The sequence below is a fragment of the Nothoprocta perdicaria genome, unplaced genomic scaffold, assembly GCF_003342845.1.
Source record: "Nothoprocta perdicaria isolate Ctin4 unplaced genomic scaffold, notPer1 scaffold_40, whole genome shotgun sequence".
In the NCBI taxonomy this organism is placed as follows: Eukaryota; Metazoa; Chordata; class Aves; order Tinamiformes; family Tinamidae; genus Nothoprocta; species Nothoprocta perdicaria.
Genome location: NW_020455644.1, coordinates 1,992,674 through 2,015,566, shown reverse-complemented (window position 1 = coordinate 2,015,566; position 22,893 = coordinate 1,992,674). Strand labels below are relative to the sequence as shown.

Sequence of the window (22,893 nt, the reverse complement as noted above, 5' to 3'; positions counted from 1 at the left end):
AAAGCAAACTCTGGTCATTTATTTAGGACAGGCAGGTGATGTTGGTCTTTGTTCTGACTCTGCTGCAGACCTATTTTATAATATGCTCTTTGGGCAACAAGTTGCATTTTTTGAGCCTTTAYCTCCCTTTGGACTGTAAGCTGTAAGCTTTCAATGTATTCCTACAGTGCCTCGTGGAGAGGGCTTTCTAAAGCACTTACAATAAAAAAAAATATATATTATTAATCAGGATTTATAATCAGGATAATAATATATTACTAATCAAGACTCAGCCTGCACAAAGCAAATCAGGTAAATTTATTGTGTTATTTCCGATAAACAGAAGGTATATAATCACTAAAACCCCTAATGGTTCATAATCAGTTCAAAAGCACCTATCAACTGAAAGCAATTCAAGTGCTGCTTGTGCCAACCCTTAAAACCCAAGGCACTTGCTGAGAGTCTGCAGGCTGGTGCAGCGGAGCCGCCTCGCAGAGCTGCTGCGCACACCAAATCCCGAATCCCGYGGCACGGCTCGGAGCTCTCGGCACCCGGGGGAATATAACCTGATTCACCCTGTGAATAAGACTCCACAAACACACACACAAGCAACCAACCAAATAAAAATCTTTAAGATTTTCAGCCATATTTATGTAACTATTACACGTAGTTAACAAAAAAAACTGTTCTAAGAAAAACAAGAGATGAATTGTCTCTCATCCCTGACTTTTTCTTATAAGAAAGATACTGATGTTACTTTTTCTTCTCTACCTATATTCATCTTATCAAAAATAATACCTTGTCCTTTTGTGTATTTGTAGTCACCCAAACACAAAATTAACATCTGTTTTTCAAATGTCTACAAGGAGAAGTGCTCTTAAAGTTTCTACTTTGAAGAGTGACCAATTTAAAACGCATTACTGTTCCTCACATCTGTTTATTGGAAGCCTCCGGTCATATCTATTTTACTGGTTATGATGATAACTATTACTTTTGCTCCTGATAACATTAACAATTACATAGCTAGGGGAATGACCTTTATATATCTTTGTCATTTGATTCTCAGTCCTATAAAATTGTTCTATTAGGTTATATTGAGAGTATAACCTACCTGCAAACCTCACACTTATTGGTAATAATGTATACAACAACCTCAATTTTTGTGTTCATATTCATTTTGAAGAAACAGTAATTTAGCTTTAAGAAATGGCATTTACGGAAGGTTTTAAACTTGTAAATTTAACCTATTTTAAAAGCAATACTAATTTATGCCATATTTATATACTCCTTCACAAAAGATCTCAGCTTTTAGTAACTTCAAATACCAAGGAACGATTGCCTAAACACTAGCATATGAAGCCCTGTATTTCTGCTTCATAAGCAGCTTTTATAAAATGATGCTGTAACAAGAGCAAGCATTTTTAATTATGAATTTACGACAGCAATCTCTGCTCTGCTGTGTATGGGTTTGTTTGAATAAATTTTATATTTTTATAAGAAAGCTTATTTAATGAGTATGATACTAAGATGCCCTTTTATATATATATATATATATAATATCTTTAATGAGTATATTCAGATACAAGTAATATGATGCTTTACTCCTAATTGTTGGAGATTTTCCCTCAACTTTTTCCTACACGGCATAATGGTGCACTGAAATACTATAGTCACACGCTACTATTTATGAATAGTTTAACACTTAAAAATGAAATAGATAGTATTCCTCTATTCCCTGGTGGATCACTGCAAGACCTACCAATTGGGCATGATTTAGCATCATACATAAAATCTGCTGTGAATGAAACAGCAGCAGTATTACAACTTTAAATGATATAATGTAAATTACACAGAAGAGGTTGCACAGAGCCCACTGAAGCCACCATATCTYGAGCATTAATTTCACTATTTCTTTTTACAGCTCCTTCTAGTGTACCCCAAACATAAAGCTCTCTAAATCTTCCATTTAAAGATTAAAATAAATCRGCATTCATCCTGGTCTTCTACTCTAATTGACAGTTTCAGACTGACTTTCTATTTTCTGCTACAAATGCTGCCCTTACAGAAGAAAATTATGTAATGGTATATTATTATGTTTAGTCACACCACATTTTTAAAATGAGTGTTTCTTAACCGCATTTATGTCCAGATAAATGATCATAAGTGCACTTGACTGAAAGRTAAGTAAATCTCAGTGCTCTACGCAAGCAGTAAGTACCAGACTGTCCACTTACCCTTTCATTACTTAGGAGCCAAAGATAGACCTTTCCAGGAGGATTCTGTAGATGACAAAAGAAAAAAATCTTGAATAAAGTACCAAGCAGAATATATCTAGAGATAGATATGGATATTTATTTTACTGAATACCAGGAATATTGCACTTCTATTTTTTTTAAATAGCTATGTAAGAAGCAGTTCATTTCCTGTCCTTCTTTCCTCAAGGTTTTTGACTAGATTCATGGCATTGCATCAGTTCAGTTTCAGCTAAATTATATTTCTCTCAACAAAGAACATTAGTTAGGCTATTTTGGTATTAAAGTCAACAAGAGGGTAATCTATTAAGCCCTCTGTCAAAAATAAAACAAGCACACGTATAAAAACAGACAGGACTATAGACAGCGAGAAGACTGACAAAATTACCAATTAGACCAAAGAAAGCGTCTCCATTTTTAAGTCTCTCTTCTAGGTTAAGTTTTCTCTGAGAGGATCCTGTTAAGTTTTCTCTGAGAGGATCCTGGTTATTTCAGTCCTCTGACTTGCACTATTTTTTTGCACAATGTCAAGGAACGCTACCGTAGTAGTAGTTAATTCTATGCTTGTAAAGTGGAAATGTGACCAAAATTGAAAACTTACATTTATTTCTCCGTTCCCTTCCTGCTTCTTATAGCCATTTATACATTTCATGACTGATATCTTTAATAAGTCTAAGGATAGCATCACTCASAGTTCTCCTCCTCACACTAACCCCCTGTTTTTTCAGTATTTCTTCAGAATTCAGGTTTTATAGACTCTTAAAATTTTTWCTACTTTCTTCTGGATACTATCCAAACAGACCACATCTCCCTTACATTGCTAAAAGCTGGACAAATTAATTCTACTGTGATCTTAACAGTGGCACGTAAAACAAAGCCTTCATTTATGTGCTTTTATCAACTATAATCCTGTTTACRCATCCCATTCTCCAACTCATACCTGTAGAATTATCCCAGTCTAAATGTTCATGATTCTTTTGTACTGAACTGCATCCCATTTTTTTAAGTTCATTAAGACCATTTTTGCTTCCAAGATCTAACCTGGTTTTATTTTGTAATCCATGTTGTTGATGAAATCATTGAACAGAACTAGCTCTAAAATCCTTTGTAGAACCCCTACTCTGCAAAGGGGTTCCCTTCTACTCTGACAAGACACCACTGATAATTACTCTTCAGGTGCAGTTTACWCAACTAGCTCGGTACCAACATGTGCCTTCAGCCAAACTATGCATTTTTCCTTCAGTTTTCCAAAGTGAAGGCATTTACCCTCTACAGAACGACCAAGACTCCTGCAGGGGCTGAAACTAAGCTGATGGGTTTAAAATAAATATATAAACAAAAGAGTCAATATTGTGCCCTGTTTTGTTTGTGAGGACCCCCAATATCTTCCACAAGTTCTCAAGAACGCCACATAAGAACTCACCTGACGTGCATTAACTGTATTAACCATTACCATTAACCACTACCATTAACTGTGCTACCATCACCAGCAATAATACCTGCTCTGGCTACATAGTGCCCCTTGCCCTTGCAGGGAAGCACAAGGCATAAAACATTCAACATCTCAGCTGAGACTGGGGCATTAAAACATCTCCTTATGTTTTGAGCAGATAGTCTTCTTTTTCTTCCTCTTCTGCTGTATTTTATTACACAAGCAAACACACTGTCTATACACACTGAGTTGTGTGTAAACACATTGAGCTCTCGTTGCTCAGTGTCTCCCTGGTTGTGGTCCCTTCTGTCCCTACATGCTGAAGCTTTCTTTTAGCACTTGTCTACTGAATCTGCCTAGTTTCCGTGTAATCCAGCTTTCCTACAGTGGCTGTTATCTTCAGGCCACTGTCTCTGGTACGATGCCAATATCTTTAGGTCAGAATAAAAGTACTTGTGTCAGATGCCTGGTTTTGAAGTCTAATCCCTCATTTTTACTTCCTATTCCCTCCAATAGTTTAATAAAAATTGGTTTCCTCAATTATTCACTAAGTCTGGAGGGGTATGGAAGGTTAAAAAGTATTCCTCTTTTTAACACCAGAATGTAAGTAGCAAGCGTAGAATTTTTTAAAATTTTAACAAAAAGTCCATATTTCCGAACATCTTCCTAAAGCACAGGCTGGTATTGCAACCAGTGTATTATAAAATCAGATTGTCTCTTGTGTGTTACTGGTCAATGTTCATCAGAAGAAAAGTGGAACGACTCCAAAGGCAGAGCCCAGCAACTGCCCATGTGAAAATCCCAGGYATCCCGTGAGCAGGACAATCCAGCGGGCACTGGGACACGGAGCTGYGCTCCCGCTGGTTCTCGCACTGCGTCGGGCGAACCCGAAACCTGCGCCCAGCCCGAAGAAAGGCCAGGAAATCCCCGCGTGGCTGAAGGGCCCACGTGTCCACAAACACCACGCGCTGCACAGGGGCACAACGCCCACCACGGGGCCCATCACACTCCCGCCACCCCACCAAAGGATGGATGCTGTTTTCACACAGCATACAGTGCATATTCAACACAACGATGCGTATTTCACACAACAGCAAATTGCTAGAGGGTCAAGCAAACCTGCTTAGAGACATGAGAGGCTTTATGTGGGTTTTTAGTGGCATGAGAGAATGGTGTTGTGTCCTGAAGGGCACCATCATTATCATCATCATTATGCCCCTTTCGCAGCCCAGCCCAGCTATTCCCATGCTTTGTGCACGCCATCACTATTCCCTGTGTCTGCTCCTATTCCTTAATGGATTTTTATTTCCTATCAATCTTGGCTCCAAAATAAATGCAATGCTTTGCCTTACAACCTGCAGCTAGGTTCTCACAAGGAAGAGAAGTGCAACGTGTCTTTTAAAGTGGCCACTAATACATCTACAAGTGCTATGCTCTTTGGCAGTTGTCACGGCACAAAACAAGCAATGCTCATTTGAAGATGGACTGACTAGGGATTAATRCAAGCACAAATAATGTTGATTAAATGACAAACTTTGCTGCTTTGCAAGTTAGTATTTCCAGCAGTCTATGACTATAAACTGCCATTTTTGCAGACTACCAGGCAGGAGAGCAATCAGGTTCCATTCTGCCAGGTCTTTTTCTTCTCAGGAAAGAATATCTAAGTACACACACAGTAAATGAAGATCTGAAGACAGACAATGTTATCTCCTCTGTTTTCCTTTTGGAGGAATTTATACCAGTATATATTTCAACCAGTAAGTACAAAAATGACAAGGACAAAGACACTAAAAGTCATTCTGACCATGTGTATTTACTCTATAGGGCAAAGAATTGTCTGCTTTTAGGAATATATTTAATTTTGATTCAAAGATTCCATGTAATGAAATCCTACGTCATGTGCTCCAAAGGTTAGTTATCCTCATTGTTAAAGATATGTGTCATATTTATTAGTTTGTATTTGTTTACCTTCAGTTTCTAGCCTCAGGACCTCATTACCTATATCTGTCTATCTATCTACCCATCTATCTGTATATATGGTTTTTTTCACTCGTGCAAGGACATCACTACTTATTTTCACGCACATCTTTGTGGGCTTTGATCAAACCACATCTGAAACTTCACTCAAATATATTAAACAGCTTGAGCTTTCTAAACCTCTCATTGTAAGGCACATTGCAATCATTCTTGAGCAGTTTYTGAACATTTTTTTCACTAATTTTTCCCTTTTGAGATATAACAATCACAACTGCAAATAACATTGTAGTAAGTCTAACTTGCATCATTGGTCAACGTTGCCCACTTTTCTATTGCTTTACCATTTCCACATCAGCAAACAGTAAAAATAGTGTTCCACCCAACTACTACACTCTGATTTCAGAGTATGTAAGATTTATAATAACCTCTGAAGAAAATAAACCATTAAATATATGAGTGTAAATGGAAAATGAGATAAAATATGGCATGACTACCAAAGTAATCATATTAGAATGACTAAATCTATTTGATAAATCAGAGCACTATATGGACAAAGAAAACGCAGGATAGGATTTATTCAGACTTGTAATACGTGACAAGGCACTACAGAAAATAATTTATGTAAAATGGGAGTCAATGCTATAATAGTAAGAAGCAAGGAAATGGCTATAGGGGAGCTGCAACTGCTAGCATAAAATAGACCTGTGTGCTGCAGTGGGGTTAGTTGTGCAACTCCTCAAAGATGGGGGAACAATTTTATTTAATATTTTTAAGACTCTTTGGCATAAAAGACAGTACTTATGTCAACACCACTTAACAGTACTGATGTCAATATCTCTTAACYGTGTGTCAATACAGAGAAGTGAACTCTGATAAAGGAAAAACTGGGTGACTCGGGGACTGGAGTAATGGAAGWGGCACGACATTTAATAACACAAAGTACGAGGTCAGGACACCGGCTCAGSGCTCAAGGCTCCTTAGCAGCGTGCACCAAATTGGATTTTTTTGCCCTCAAGGAGAGGACAAAATTACTCAGTCTTTCAGTATGAGCAGCATCAAAACTATATTTCATGGTGATGACAGAAGAACCTCCAGAGGAGCATCTTCCCTGCGAAGGTTGTGTGCTGCTGAGCTAAGCAGCATCCGTAGCACCACTAATAGGTGGCCATGGCCCCATGGCCTCCTGCACGACACCCGTCCCTGACCCAGCACCGGGGCCGAGCGCCCTGGCTGGCGAACGGGGTGAAATCCTGCTGGGAATGGGCAGGGGTGGCTGCAAGGGGCTCCAAGCGCAGCCAGCAGCACGGAAACCACGTGCAATCAGTGCYTGGTCCTGCACCAGGAGCTGCTCCGGGAGGACGAGGTGTGGGAGCAATTCCGAGCCAGGATGACTTTGCAGACACATCAGTCTGTCACCGCACACGACTATTTATGCCTAAATYTAGTTCTGTGACAGTTCCTCACGAACTATTACAGTGAAAACGTATTAGGGAAATGAAGATCACAACATATTCATCAATCTTAGCACAACTGAGCCACCAATGTGAAGCAACTCTACAAGGCGAACATGACCTTAAATCAGAGAAGAGATTCCAGTAGAGCAAGAGAAGGCTTTATGCTGCTTCACAGTGTCCTTGTGTGCCCTGGGTATACAGCTGTGTAGYGTTCTGGTCACTTATATTAAAGAAAGATGGATTTAAACTAGAATATGTGCAGTGGATCAGATGATCAACGAGTGGAAAATCTATTTTATAACAGCCAAGAACAAGAACTTATGCCTGTGTAAGGCAATGTCACATCAGGTTTCTATCTTGCCTTTGGCCCCAGTTCCATGGCTTTTTGGTCTTGGCTCTGCATCACCTGCACTCACGCTGTGAGCTGGACCAGGGAACTCGTTTGCAGCCCTTTCCACCCCCTCCACCCAGAAAAACCCAAGAAAAAATACCATGATACATTTCAATAAGATACATTTGAATCACAAGCTTCCTGACAGGGTTTATTTCATGGGCTAATGTGTAAATGCTGGTGCAGAGGCACACGTAAGGCATGAAGCTAAGGTAACAACAGCAGTGCCAATTTATGGTGCAAGTAGCTCGYGCTGTTCGCTAGTAATAGCTGTTAAATGGTAACAGCAAGAAGCAGAACAGCTGTTTAAACTTAAGGACAAGAGAAGAGGAAATGCCTATAAATCTGTCAGGGAGCAATTCAGGCTGGAAGGCAGAAAGAGGCTCTTAGCTATCACTCGAGTGCTGTTTCAGTTTCAGTTTGGGGGGCAAAAGCACAGCCAGTTCTCAAGAGCATTGCAAGTGGCCACCTACCACTGCCTCAGATTTTTGCAGTCAGGTATTTGAGTGAAGTTGTACTAGATAGAATACACAGTGTAATAAAATGTATATTAAAAATCTCAATTTGCCAAGGAATCCAGATTTGGTAAATTAATAAATAAAAATGAGTACACTTGTACAAACCAATATTATAACACCTGCAAAAGCTACTAATAAGCTTATCAATTTGCAATGCAAAAATGAACTTCCGAGTGAGTGTAATTTCTCTAATATTCCATAACTACTAAGGCAGCATTCACAAAGAATTATTCATCCATATGTGGCATGAGGTTTCTAACTTGCACTATATCCCCTGGCACCATTAAGAGACATATGATCAGATTTTTAACAGAGCTTGGTATTCAATATTTTCTTTTTTTCATATTTTTTCTAATTTACTCACACATTTTGGACATTGATTTAATTCAGAAAAGTCTATAAAACGTAATAAAGGAAATTAAAAAAAAAAAACCAAAAATGTAGCTTTGCTATATTTTAAATTGGAGCTTAACATTTCTAAAAAAMCTCCTCCAAAATGTTTGATGCAAATTTTGTACATGATTAGAGCTCACTATTTTACATAAGAATTTTAACCTGTTGCGGAGACCTGAAGCCTCCCAAAACACAGCAAATATTTATATTTGATGATAGATGGTAACTTTTTGCTTTTCTAACCAATGAGTTGTACCCTACCAGCTGCTTTGGAGGTCCACATTGGGAGCAATCAATTTGTATCACTTTGTCGGTTTTCACATTCTTTGCAATGAATTATTAAATTAGGAGATGCATTTTTCAACAGCTTGTTGGAGACTGATTATCAGGTATTAGGAAAGCAACATATAACTAAACAGATCTTGACAAACTGAATGGAAATGAGACATACAATTCAAGTGTTAATTGAATTAGACTACTCCACATAATGAGACAAAATACTTCAAATACCAGATACTAAATGAGGTTTGCATGCAACCCTGGAAGTCTGAACTACTTCTTCTTCAGAAAAAAAAAAAAAAAAAAGTTACTAATTTTTCAGATTTCAGGCTCAATACTGCTTTCCTTGACCTCAGAAAATGCCCTTCCATGCCTCAGTTCTTCAGTGGTACACTTAAAAAAGCTACTTTTAAAATACAACAAAGCAACATGCAAAAGAATATTGGAAAATTCTGAAAAAAACATATGCCAAGATGGTAAGAAAATGCAAAACTCAAAACTCTCATTTCATAAAAGTGATTGTATTCGTCCATCTCTTGAAACACCTGATTGTAGTATTTTAGATAATGCAAAAAAAAAAAAAAAGGTTAAAGAGGATTTTGCCATAGTTATTTTTTCTGAGTACCTGTCAAGTTGAAATCCCAAAAAAGATTGACAATAAAACACACAGATGCAGCAATTCAAAAATAGGAGCTTGAAAGCATGCCCCATATCAGCTTTTATCAGGACATTAGCAATTTATACTTCACCCCATTGCTTTAAAAAAAGGTGTTACTCCTCTCTCAAGTAATACTGTGTCATTATCAGCTGCTTTACCCTCTAGCACCTCTGAAAACCATTTCCAAACCAAACAAACAGAAGCCAAATGCCATTGACAAGCAAATAAATACGTTACATTGGCTGTGCATGAAATTATAGTCATACTTTTTACCTACTGAAATATTATCACAGTGGTAATAAGCAGTCACATTAAAAACAATATCAGATAATTTCACATTGATTTTCAAATGACTGCATTTTTAGGGTTCTAAATGTTCACTAATCAAATGATTATATTCATATAAATTAATATAATCACTCACTGTTTTCTCACATGGTTACTGCTAAAAAAAAAAAAGAATATCATTTATGTTACTCTTGTTCAGGCTCTACTTCAATAATAAAATTCTGCAGTCTCTCAACGAAGCTATCAGGGTGCCTTTACCACAGGATTTGCTTTGGTTTTGAAGAAAAAGAAACCAAGGATCAGGAAATAGAGCAAAAAAAGGCCAAGAACAGGCAGGTAAGACCGTGAAAGGCAGAGGAGATGGGAAGCTACCATGGAGACCAGCGTGAGGGAAGCCATCACAAGAACAAAGAGCAGCAACAAAGCAGTGTTGTTGCTGCTGGCATCTTCTCATCTGGAATTCCCCCSGACTGGGAGGAATCACTTGCAACAGGCCCCGAGAAGGCTGAGGAGCTACGCAGCGGCTCGGGAATCTGAGGGGTGGCTTGGCCAAACCCTGAGACGTGATCCACGTCGATGTTCACTACTCACCCTGCGTTTGGTTGCAGTTATTTTCCCCTGGCTTGTTACTCAGACTCAGTTCTTCCCTGCTCAGTTCTGCTTCTCACTCCTGACCAGCTTGCCTTCTTACTGCTTCTTGATATTTATTTAGTCAAGAATGTGGCTCTAACCACATTCTTACTTTGTCCCTTAATTTCATATACTTCTGATTCTGCAACTTCCTCTCCCTAGGTCTAATTGCTGAACATGTTTTTGTCTAGACTTTGCAGGCTACACCTAATTTCAACATTTCTCATTCAACTTCGGTCCACTTTAACTTTGTCTCCAACCTTGGAGAGCCCAACTACCTAATCATTGAGCCCAACTACCTATTTATGGTATCTACTTTCATATGACAGTTGTTTGTTCTTTTGTGAAAGTCATCAGTACAAAGCGAGAAGGRAAAACGCTTTCACAAACACTGAATGTGCTGAGAAGCGATTATTTGAAAATATCATCAAAACAAATTGAATTAAATGTTGCTCTAATTTTGAATGTCATTATGGAATCATGAATACTCTGGGCATCTGAAGAAATCCAACACAGTTATTTATCTCTTCTTTATTTCTTCTCTACAAATGCTGTTCAGCTCACGTAATGTAATCATTTTGTGAGCATTAGGACCCTGTCTATCTTTAAAGTTTCAGAAGTTTGGATGACTTATGTCTTAGGACATTACCTAAACTAAAACACAGGAGATTATTTTCCTACAACTACTGAATTAATAAAACTTTATTCATGATAACTGATGGGTTTGAATCTGAAAAAAAAAAGTAGAAAACAGAATACAATTTAAGATAAACCTTTCCATAACTGTTTCTAAATCTGATACAAGTCTATATGATATTGTTTTCTATGTATGAAATCTTCTACATAGATAACATTAAATTAAAAAAAAAAAGAAATTAAAAGTGCTACCTATAATCTGTTACAGTCTTTCAAAAATTATAGGTGTTTTGCTTTTATATTTTTAAGGTTTCCGTTCGAATGTAACTATCTGAGATTTGCGTTCCAGCAGGTTAACAAGCCTATCTGAAAAGCACCAGATAAATATTCAGAAAAAAAAMCTGAGTAAAAACAGTCTCTGGCATATTCAGTTTCTGGAATGAGCTTTGTCAAGGCAAAAATTAAGTCCTGGGAAAATAAGAAATGTCTGGATGATTGCCTTGACTTGCATGAAAATTATGGAAAGCAGGTTTGCCATCAGCACCTGTAGCAGACGAAGCTTATGAGACAAACAGGCTTGAATGTCCCTCTAATAAAGTGCTGATACCTGAGTTTTATTAGTACTGCATTTAGGCAGAATAAATGTAGACAGGTTGGCTTGAGAAATGTAGGTAGGCTAGCTAGCACAGCAGTAATACTGAAATGTATTTTTGAAATTTAGTTTCTTCAAAGCTTTGGGGAAATAAGCTAGATGTATAGGCTGATGCCAAATGAGTTTTCAGGAATTCAACAAATGAACTATTCATCTGAGAAGTAGACCACGTCCAGCCCCAAGACCATAGATCTAACTGAAGTCCAAAATAATCCCTACCTATCTGCCTACAGAACAAAAGACTTTCTCTTCACTCAGATTTTCTGCATTGCAGAAGACTGCAATATTAAGACTGTTATAGAGGCTGCATTGAAAAAGAATCTTGCTATTCTCTTGATTTTTCTTAACACTAAGTTTTCCAGTTGGAATAGACCATGCCATGGATGAGGGACATTCACAATGACAGAGTGTAAAGAGTGCACCAAAAAAAATCTTTAGGATACAGTGCTAGAGCTTATGCTTTTCACAGAAAAATGGATGTTAGTAGCGCGGTTGAATTGCCACTTTGAAGAATGAGTGTTAGATCCTTCAATTAATRGGAATATCAAGCCACAGTTTGCTTTGGAAAACAAATATAGACAGATTATTACAGTTCTCTGAAGAAGTCTGTAAGCACATAACAAGGACACTCAGACAATGATATTCTTGGATTTAGAAACAGAATTCTGTGTCTRGAAAGAATGAGAGCCCTGGCCTGAAGACCAGAGCAAGGTTGCTGAAAGCAACCAACATACCGGTAGGAATATTACTGAGGTACCAGCATTTCCTAATTTACTATCACCTTACCAAAATATGCAYCCGCAACCATGAAGAAAGGGAAAAGCTGCTAAATAAAAGAGAGCAAAATGATAAAGCGATGAAGTGCAAATAAATGCTTGTTCATTTGAACACAAAAGTATAAAAATCACCAGGCTAGCAAAAGGCAACCGATAATAAAGGCAACTGTGGGGGGAAAAAGAAAAAAGGAAAAAAAAAAAAAAGAAAGACGGTGCTGGCCAATATAACACATTAACAGATAGGTGTGTGACATCTAGTGGTTGGACAATTTAAAAGCATTGAAAACATAATGCTGTAGATCACCTCTGCATAGCTTTGTTTTTGGAAACCTTGCTGAATGTACCTTCCTCTTATACTTTATTTCATTTCCACACATATTCCCAAAATTATCCGTTCTGCACAGCAAAAGCAATACTAACATTATGAGATGTCTGAAACACAAAGAATTGGTCACAACTATAGTAGCAGCTTTGAAACCTTAAATATATTTTTGTGTATCTACCTCTTGTTTTCTAAAGTGATTGAATATTCCATTTAAAAAGTAAATATTTTCATACAGTTATTGATGAAATCTGAAGTAAAATATGTTGGATAACATGCATCCACTGATCTATGTATTTCACATGCAAATTTACTGTCATTCTAGTCATCTAGTCAAATTTAATGTCATTCTAGTTCATGGAAATATTTTAAAAAATCTTGAACAAAATATTTGGAACAACATGACCAGAAGTGTTTTAAAAATATATTTTACTATTTTTTTTAGCTGAAAATGTCAGTCTCTCTGCTTAGAAGTTGATTTATTTAACCTACAAATTGATAGAGATAACATTTACGGTAAACAGCAGAACAAGAAAGTTTTGTATTCCTCACCTAAGTCATCCTCAGCTCTAATTCATTCTCTGCATTTCTAACATTCCTCATTAAAAAGAAACTTAATTAAAGTAAAACTGTCCTTACAGATTTGTAGAATTTATTCAAAATGATGAGTTAATCAAACTAATTACTGTATTGTCAAAAGTCCAGAGGAAAAAAAAAAGTACGTAAGTGTACCCAATGAAGGTTCACATTCAGCACTGTTCTTCCTAAAGATGTCACCTGGACAGAGAAATACACTTTTCTAAGATTTCTTTTTAACTGAGAAATTGAACAAAATGGGCAAATGGAAGGATAGCTGCGTTTTGCTGTTGCCTTCATTCCCAATCTGTTGTCCATATTTTACATGGTGAAAATCACCTTGAGGAGAGCAGAAACTTGCCTTTTAGGCAGCGCCAACTCTACATGGGCTTTGCTCATGGGAAGCTTTCTTGGGATATACTTTCACCTGGAGATGCTATGTTGTTTGGCGTAGTTAAATATCTCCTGTTGTATTCACTTAACAATAACCACAAAAATGCTCAAATTTATTACAAGTCCTGCAGAGCTTCTCCATTACTTGATCAAGGGAATTCTCTCCTTCCAAAGTCCCCATCAGTATTTTGTCTGGCAGCTCAAAAAATGTTTATATTTGACAAGTGATAAGCAGCGTTTCAAAGCACATTAACTGACTTTTGTTTTTCTAAGGAATTTATAATCTAGGCAAGAATTTAATCTTACTAAATAAAATGAACATATGTAACATCCACTTGACATTTCAGTTATAAGTCTGCTTTTCCTAGATGGGAATGAAATGTTTAGAAGAACAAAAATATTCTGTTTTAATGTTCAGACATGGCTTTCATATAMATTTGAAATGAGAAGAGAGGAAAATGGTAAGTTCTTGTTGAACTGGTGATGTGAAGTTCAGAAACTCCTAGTGACCTTTTCAGGCATTTCAGAAGACTCTTGGTCAYGTACACACTGTGTGAGTTCAAAGGAAAGACAGGAGTCCCCTTAGAGAGGGCCAAGAGAATCCAGAAATTTTTCATGTACACTAAATACAATGAAGGGAACAACACAGCTCTGGCTACAAGCAAGTACTTTCTACCAAGCATGATGGTGTGCAGCATAGACATTTCCAGACAGAAGGTTGGAAGAAACCTCTGGAGCGCATCCAGTCCAAACCTCCTGCACAAGCAGGGTCACCYAGAGTATGTGGCACAGGATTATGTCCAAGCAAGTTTTACAAACCTCYAGAGAAGGGACTCCACAACCACTTATATTTGATAGCAAAAGACTGCTTCCTACCCATTAGGAATGGCTATTCCATCTGCTCAATAGCAAGCCTATCACAATGACTACTGATGTACTAGGTTGACGCATCACAATACTATYGTGATACTATTGTGATACTACAAGTGACGGTTCATAAAGTCTCAAAACTCACAAAAGACCTGGTGGTAACAAACATACTGCTTTATATTTATGTAAAGAAAACAACCCTCTCGTGTGCGTTAGCTGCTGATACAGACACCTCTTGCTCAGTTTCGAGGGGAGGACAGGAGGAGGGTCGGAGTCCTTGCGTAAAGCTGCATCGGCCACCCCTTCCCTCCCTGTCAGACGTGGCCTTTCCAGCAGAGAGATCAGATGTGTCTAACGATCAGAACAGATGGAAGTGAAAATTGAAATGAAGTCCTGAAGCACATTATCTTGGAGTTCTCATTAGCAGATGGTCCTGAGGACTTTTGGAGGAATGCTCTGCAGACCCCGCGTATAGTGCACATTTGGAGTCAATTTTGTGCCAAGCAGTGCTATAGATAATCATCACCTCAGACAAGCACTAGGAAAAAGATCAACAGGACTATTCATCTCAGGTGAAATTCTGCTTCTCTTGATGAGCAGCCTAGCAAGTTTCCATACCATCTTAGCTGGATCACATGCCTCAGCCAAAGGCAAAAAGACAGTAGTTCCTTTAAGAAAGATTATCTTCCTTACAAGAACRGACATGCCTTTATTGGGAAAAAGAACTAAAATGTCTGCAGATACTGGAATAGTCCTATCAGGCACCTGTCAAATACTTTTGGCCTAGCAGAAAGACCTAAGTTTTGGATTGCCCCAAACCTGCATATGTAAAATACTGACTCAAACATAGACATATGCAAAAAAGAAAATCCCTTTTAAACTGACAGCTTTGCTTCATCTTGAGGGCATATCKGTACACACTCTACACTAACTTTTTAATAATCTGCTGAAAGTTCTAAAGTGGGCAAGTTCTTTTTTCCCCTTAAAGCAAACACTCAAATACTTTTCAGATGCATCACAAGACAAATAACTTTTTTTTGTTGTTTTTTCCAATTAAATTGATAATCTAGAAAAAAATGGACATTTATGTAAATGACTGGAATGGACATTTTAGTAAAGTTTCACGTAAATAAAATCCTTAGGAATGCTTATAGAATATTTTAAAAGCTTATCTGAATTTCTTTCTGGACTTATATATGCTTACACTTTTAAATACATATATATACACTTATATATTATATACTTATATATTATATACTTATATATTATATACTTATATATTATATGCTTATATATTATATGCTTATATAATATATACTTATATACTTTTATATATTCTCTTATATATAATATATTCTTATATATTCTGGAAAGTTATATATCACTAAAGAGCTAATTCTTGTTTATTTAAAAGCAATTCTTTCTGATTTCACTATTTGAAATTCCAATATACTTCGCACACAGGTACAATATCACAGATACAAACAAAGTTACGTTGTGCCTGAATACTCAAAGAAGGTAATACTGAAAGAGCTTCTGGTCCAAATTAATGACTAAAATCACTGAGAGTTACATAGTTTTGGTACACATAGACAAGCATTTTGGCTTTTATATTACCATAAAATTACCACCGACAATCGGCAATATAGTAAGTCGCATGCAATGTGTTCTTGATTTATTGAAAATTAAGGAATTCTCAATAGTGCTTCAGATAAGAAACAAACAAAGAAAGAAACAAAGACAGCACTTTGGAACTAGCTGTCTTGCTGTTCTCTAAGTGTAATGCAAATGATAATATCTTCCAGAAAAATGTGCATGTCACTGAGGAATAAGTGCTGATACACTGAATAACTGGAGGAAGAGAGGATTACAGCTGATGACAGCACGGAAAATATACTCTTAAAATATCCATGAACTAGTTTACATTCAGAATTCCAAAATAAGTAAGACAACTATTTCACATCTGATTTGTTCCGGCACAAGTCAGGCTATGGCTACCTAACATGAAGTTATTTAAAGAAATTTATATCTACAATCTAATCTCTGGCAAGCACTCAAAAGCTATCAAAGCAACAGTCATGATATATTTTTATTTTRTAGTAAATATCAGCTATTTTTGTTTGTACCTTCTGACAAGAAACTCATACTGATAATCAGAATGTATTTGAAAAGCAAAAATGAAGACAAAATTAGAATAATTTAATGTAATTTAGGGGAAAAGTCCTTTCCTCTTATATTTTTTCATATCATAAGTTCCTTTGAGGTTGCCAGCAGGTACTAGTAGAAAGAAATGCTTTTAGAAGAAAAAAAAATGTTTTGTATGAAAATTGAGAACACAAAAATTGTCCTGCCAGGTCAGACTAGAGATCCATCTCACCCAGTACCCTACTTAAAACTGGGAACAAGAAATGGTGTTTAGGGGCAACACAGGAGTCAGGCCAGTTTCTTCCAGCACACTCCCATAGCCCCCACAGTTGTTGGATTAGAATGTTAGAAAGTCCTTACTAACTTGGTGCTTTATTATCTGCTTTTCTTTTTGACAAAAATACCTCTTTTCGATTCTCCTTGCACTATCTGACTCCACAGACTCCAACAGTTCAAGGCCCATTGCGTAAAGCAGTGGCCCCTCACTACAAGGAGGACCTGGAAGGGTTGGAGCATGTTCAAAGAAGGGCAATGAAGCTGGTGAAGGGCCTGGAGCACAGACCTTATGAGCAGCGGCTGAGGGAGCTGGGTTATTTAGTCTGCAGGAGAGCAGACTCAGGGGAGACCTTATCACTCTCTACAGCTACCTGAAAGGAGGCTGTAGTGAGGTGGAGGTCAGTCTCTTCTTCAAAATAACTACCGATAGGACAAGAGGAAATGGCCTCAAGATGCACCAGGGGAGGTTCTGGTTAGATATTAGGAAAAATTTCTACATTGAAAGAGTGGTGAAGCCTTGGAACAGGCTGCCCAGGGAAGTGGTGGAGACACCGTCCCTGGCGGGGTTCAAGAAACGTGTAGGTGAGGCATTTAGGGACATGGTTTAGCAGGGATGGTGGTGAGGGCCTTGCAGTTGGACTTGAGGATCTCAAAGGTCTTTTCCAACCATAATGATTCTATTCCATGGTTCTATGATCATCTTTTAAGTAAGTTGATCTCTTACTACTTTAACTGGGTGCCATCCAGTTTGAATACTGTAAGATTTGGTATATAATAATTCCACATTCCTCAAGCCACAACTTTTGTGATTATGAAACTTTCTCTTTTTCTCTTTTTTTTTCCCCTTTCCAAATTGAAGCTGTAACTTTGGCTACAGCAATGATTTTCCATACAACTGCTGTAGACATACACACAGCCTATCTGAAAGTCTAAATACATTTTGCTTTAAAATCTACTTTATATTTAAATTTTACTTTTAAATAAAATGTTTGAATCTGCATTTAAAATATAGTTTAACTTTCAACTTTTGATTTTGGCATTTACTCCCTCAACATTTCTAAATATTTAGCATACTATGTCTGTGAATAGCTACATATATGCAACTGAATTCATTTTCTAATCACCTTTAAGCATGTATATACACAGTAACTCATGTCTGATAAAGCATTTTATCAGTCATTTGTATACCGCATAATTATTTTCCCYACCTTAAAGGAGTATGGAGTAACAGCTAATATGTTTTGCTCCCACCCATGCACTGGAATGATGAATACCTGGGGATTCAACATGATTGCATTCAACATGGTCATCTAAATCATTCATCACACACCATCCATTAACAGAATGGGAGCAAATTATCTCAAGGCATCTTGAAAAGTAAATGAAAGCAAATAACACTCACAGGTAGTCTGTTTAGGAGATCTAGCCACATCACMTTTATCATCAACTGCATTACTGCGTTAGGAGTTTGTGAAAAACTGGTGTATCAGGAAGAAAGGTCAATCTGATAAACTTAAAAAGATTTTTCCTTTCATTTATAATCCTGGAGTGTCAGGATACTTGTGCTCATTAAGGTCTCTTCGTGAATGTGATGGTAAGTCTTTTTTTTTCCTGTCTTTATCAATCTGCCTACTGTAATTAAAAAAAACCCACAAAATATCAAAATGGCTGCATAAACCATAGAAGATCATTCAACACTCTAATTTCCAATTATGATTGYCTTTACAAACTTTCCTAATTTATCGTGGATTTGAAATATACTAAAATATAGCAATATTATAACACAAGTACCACAGTTGTGCAATTTTGTTCAATCTGAGATAATCTGAGTATCTGAGTATAATGGAAATATTTCCACTGTAATAGTATGGAAGATGCATGTATGATAATTTCTACTTTCTTTACACTTTAATAACAGCAATATTCACAAATGAAATCAGAAAGTCTTCCTGTTCTACAACAAAAGCCTATGCGGGTCAGTCCTCCAATTTGCAAGCAAGAGCTAAACTTTTGCACCAAAAAAAAAGTGCTGCTGCTGTTCAAAATCAATGCAAATGGGCTTGGAAACTGTAAGCAAGGATATGTGCCTGTGAGCACTATAAAAAGCAGTTCTATAGGCAGTGTTCTAAAAAAGGTTAGTGCTTTGTTTACAAGGTTACTGATTTGTTTTCAAAAGATTTTTCCAATCCTTAAAAAAAAAAAAAAAGGACCAAATTTGGGACTTTTTTTTCTGAAGTGAAAAATAAAAAAGAAGAACAAAGCTATAAAAACTAGTACAACACAGAAGCCATTTTACATGGCAGCCATTTTTATAAAGAAGCCCTTTTTACCACTATGGAACTTTTTAAAGAGGGAACAGGAACAAGGATTTTGATGCTATTTAACATGAGTAACTTTATAAATCTTATTTAYATATGCATTTTTATTAAAATAGTAAGTGAAAAACCCACAATGTTGAAAAATTTCCAGTCTGCATTTTAAAAATATTATATAAATACTCTTTCTACCTGGAGTGCTACAAAACGGATCCTTGAACCCACGCACAGAATTCTTCAGGACAAGAGAGTTGAGAGGTTCAGCCGTGTCCTTCTGCAAACGAAAAAGAATCAATTTCTTTTGATCTTGTTAAAAGGAAAGCAACAAAACACAGAACAGGCTATTTCTCACCTTACCATCTCCCTAGAACAAAAGAACACAACAGACTGAAAAAGAGCTCTCCATTACGGTCAGACTTAAGGCCTCTGGAGGCTCTAAAGGGTGAGCTGAAAATCTCATCTTCACAGCTGAGTCCCACTCTGAGCCTTTAAGCCCCTGATAACAGTTTTATACAAGATCATATTTATGTACTATCAAGATAAAACTGCTGGAAGACATGTTAGGGTTTTGCTTGAAACACACTCTAGTCAGCATAATAGACCAGGCCTAAACTGTGGCTTTTTGGCTCTGTGAGTGGCTTGCCAAGTGATCACATGGGCAAGCACATTCATATCAGATGATGCAAGCAAGCTGCCGAGCTGCACTGGACAGCCTAAAACCCCCAGCAAAGTACATTAAAAAAAGAGAACTGACCTGGAGGAATGCAAAAAAGAGCCATGGAACCTGCAGGAACTGCCTAAATTCTGGTTGCAAGTTCAACAGCAAAGACCTTTGCCCACATAAAGCAGGTCACATCACTGATTAGGAAGTATGAAGTGCACAGCAAAATCACAAACGAGGATCGATTTAGGGTTATTCAACTGCGAAAGAAGACATTCTAGATAAATATATGCAAGAAAAATCAACAATGGATATTGATATCAGGATGAAATGCCTAGTCCAAGCAGCTATTCTTTATCAGACACACTGAAGACATTCAGGAAAGTCTTCCAAAATGCATTCATTTTCACAAGTCCAGTAGGATAAAGGAGGAACAAATGAAAAGCACAAAGAGCATGGAGTCTACCTTTGCTATAATCTGTCTATCCATATCTCTCTTGTCATGTTTCAGAGAAGATGGAAAAAAATCAAGTCTCCAGGAAAAAAAAAMCTGCTTTTTGAGGTGTTACAATCTAAAGTTCTATAATTCCACCAAAATAAAATTATACCACTTAAGAGTAATAAAGTTTTTAGAGACCAACTAGCTTAGAGCATTACATGAGTATAGACAATGCTGATGGCTTGGGACATTTTTAAAATCCAGACAAATTTACAGTTTCAGAGAGCTACAAGGACTGAACATTTCTCTCTTGTATTTTTATAGTGGAATACAAAAGTTTGTAATATTCATATATTGTAAAGAGTCACTGTGAGAAGAAGCCTTCTCATAAGTGTGCCATAAGATGGCACACTAGTTAATAGCTACTCTTAATATGCCATTAACCCATATGGTAATGTAAATAAAGTACCTAAGACAGAAAAGGCACCTCACAAGGAAAAAAAAAAACATAAAGAACAAAATTAAACATCAGGATTCTGAATGTAGGGTCAACTGAGCAACATAGCAACTTGCTAGGGAACACTCACATAGCACACAGGCATTTCCCGGGAGAAATATTAATTCTTACAATATTCAGGGCACTTCAAAATCCACAGGTATTACTGGGTATACAAATATGTATATATAAATATCATATATACATATTGATATAATTTGATATATTGATATATTGATATATACATATTGATATAATTTGATATAATTTTGGATGAGAAAAAAAAAAAAAGGGATTTTCGCGATGAAAGCAGAGCTGTTTTTGGTTCTGCTCTGGGCGCGCTGCCTCCGCTATACTGGCTAATATTGGCCAAAAGGGTGTTCTGAGTTTTCCTGCACTATAGCTATGTACTGACCTTAACCACAAGGCCATGCTGGCTGCAGCCCTGATCCATCCCATGTTGGGTGTAAGGTTGTGCGCCTACCTATCTACCTATCTCCCTGCAAAACACGTTCTGCCAACAAGAGAATTCTGGACTTCTGCTTCATTGCCCCTCATAGACTGAAATGGTCTCCTGTTCTTTTTATTTTTCTCTGTGAATATGCTACTTCTCTCTGAATAATTTGCTAGGTGTTAACACTGGGAGTAGCCTGTAGATCCTTGATTAGCTGATGAAATATCACTGTAGAAATAGCTTGAATTTTAGAGAGAAGAAAGTATGTGACAACTTTGAAAACTATTAAGTTTTGCCAGTATGAATGGCAAAACTTGAAATGAGTGACTATTATAGTAGTGGAATTTACACTTAATTAATGCAGAAAATTATGGGTATAGGTAAACCCATAACCAAATACCAACAAATGCCTTTTATAGTTAAATATTAGTCATGCTTTAACAACAATCTAGAGAAATGCGCAGTGCTGGCTGTAAATGTTTATATTAATATAAACTGCTCTCCTGTAATGCAGCCTTCTGTCCCACCTTCTCGACATTACAGAGGGACTGCAAGGAAGAGCACAGTATCGCCTCTGTCCAGAATTTGCTTTGTTATGTCTGTGCGGCTCCTATACAATGTCATGTACAGAAAGCRATCCCCGGAGAGTGCCTAAGGAGTTGCTTTTGTGTCTGCAAGGGYTTTTACTCTCTTAGAAACAAGTAAAACTTACTTTTTTTTCCCCCATATATTTTGGAGGCTTAGCTAACCTGAATCTATAGTTTCAACAAGAGTGAAACTGCTTTTGCATCCACAAAAGTGAATCTAAATAATTTTCATGGCATTTTGATTTTATGTTTTTARTTCTAATTAAACACAATTTTTATATCACTATAGTTATACATTGCTTAATTGCATATAATAGCAGTAGACCAGAGRTTTTTGTGGAGTGGGTGCATATTTTGTTCTAGGCACATATTTCTAATTAGAGCATTAATTGTGTTCAAGGGCATTTCTAAAATATCTGAATCATCTTGCATGTTCTGCTATAATTTTCTAGGGAAAAGTCCAATGCTGTTTGGTAAATATAACTTCTACCAAACATCTCTATTTTGCTGCTGACCAGTATTTTTCCATGACAGAGAAAAGAAGTTCTTTTTATTTTTTTTTTTTCTTTTGTAATAAACACGCTGTCTGTCTGGAAATCCAAGGAACAGCTGTGGAACAGTTTCTTGAAGGTTTTTTGTGAGTCATCTGACTGGAATGTAGCTAGTACTGAAAACGTTACTAGTCGTTAATTAAAGATACAGCTTTTGACTCTGGATGTTCTGGCTCAAACTCCCGTTGCCATCTGTTGTGTTGAATTACTTGCAAAAGTTTTTTGAAAAGTTTTGCGGTATTTATTTGTTTGAAGAGTCCAGTATTGCAGWCATCCGAGGTGAGAGTTTTGATAATGGTTCTGCCAGCTGGCTGTGATACCAGCCCGTGTRTCTGACTATTTATATAGCGGCCATACGCAGAAATTGGGCATGTCAACCTCGAGCGCAATGACACGTCCTGCTAGTTAGGGAACGATGCTTAGTAGCTTGCAAGGTGTAGGTGGCACAGCCTCCTAAGAGCTGTGCAGCAAAATGATGTGGTTTTTAAATGTG

At 37.0% G+C, this 22,893-nt stretch overlaps 1 long non-coding RNA gene across 1 annotated transcript; it reads right to left on the bottom strand.

Annotated features, from left to right (window-relative positions):
* Nucleotides 1–542: 542 nt before the first annotated feature.
* Nucleotides 543–21,274, bottom strand: LOC112952645. The gene is made up of 5 exons (XR_003250444.1): nt 21,224–21,274; nt 19,967–20,133; nt 19,405–19,486; nt 2,214–2,258; nt 543–567 (listed from the first exon to the last, which is right to left on the bottom strand). It is a non-coding gene; the product is annotated as an uncharacterized LOC112952645 (long non-coding RNA).
* Between the last annotated feature and the right edge of the window lie 1,619 nt (nt 21,275–22,893).